The following is a 618-nucleotide window of genomic DNA, read 5'->3' as shown; positions in this document are numbered from 1 at the left end:
GCTCAGAGCTGTCCCCAGCACTGGAGGTGCCTCAGCAGCGCCTGCAGAAATCACACTGACAACCAAACCCATGCAGATGAGTTCTCCTGGCCCTGGTGGTGTAATCTGGATTAATGCAAGGCCAAAATTATCCCGGATGCTGAAGTAATTTATAAATGTGAACAAGTATACAGACAGTATAAAGACTCTCAAAGATAAAATCAAGATAATCATGGTATTTTACAATTAAGCCAAGTTGTGACAGAGTGATGAAGTAGAAACTAGATAAATGGACAGGGAGGTGGACAGAAACCTGGCTAAACTCAATGGGTCAGAGAGCTACACTCAGCAGTACAAAGTCCAGCTGGAACCCAGCCATAAGTGGAGCACCCCATGTCTTGATACGGGAGGAAGCCACCAAGATGCTCCAGGGCTGGAGCCCCTCTGCTCTGCAGCCAGCCTGGGACAGCTGGGGGTGTTCAGCTGCACAAGAGAAGGCTCCAGGGAGAGCTCAGAGCCCCTGGCAGGGCCTAAAGGGGCTCCAGGAGAGCTGCAGAGGGACTGGGGACAAGGCCTGGAGGGACAGGACCCAGGGAATGGCTTTCCCCCCCCACAGGGCCGGGAGAAAAAGGGTATTGG

At 52.4% G+C, this 618-nt stretch overlaps 1 protein-coding gene across 13 annotated transcripts in view; it reads right to left on the bottom strand.

Annotated features, from left to right (window-relative positions):
- The window catches only part of DYM (dymeclin), a 224,476-nt gene that overhangs the window by 104,965 nt on the left and 118,893 nt on the right, over positions 1–618 (bottom strand). The gene's annotated exons all lie outside the window — the stretch shown is intronic.

This window comes from Corvus brachyrhynchos, unplaced genomic scaffold (genome assembly GCF_000691975.1).
Source record: "Corvus brachyrhynchos isolate BGI_N302 unplaced genomic scaffold, ASM69197v1 scaffold285, whole genome shotgun sequence".
Classification (NCBI taxonomy): domain Eukaryota; kingdom Metazoa; phylum Chordata; class Aves; order Passeriformes; family Corvidae; genus Corvus; species Corvus brachyrhynchos.
The sequence above is the reverse complement of the archived record's forward strand: the minus strand, read 5'-3'. Positions and strand labels throughout refer to the sequence as shown.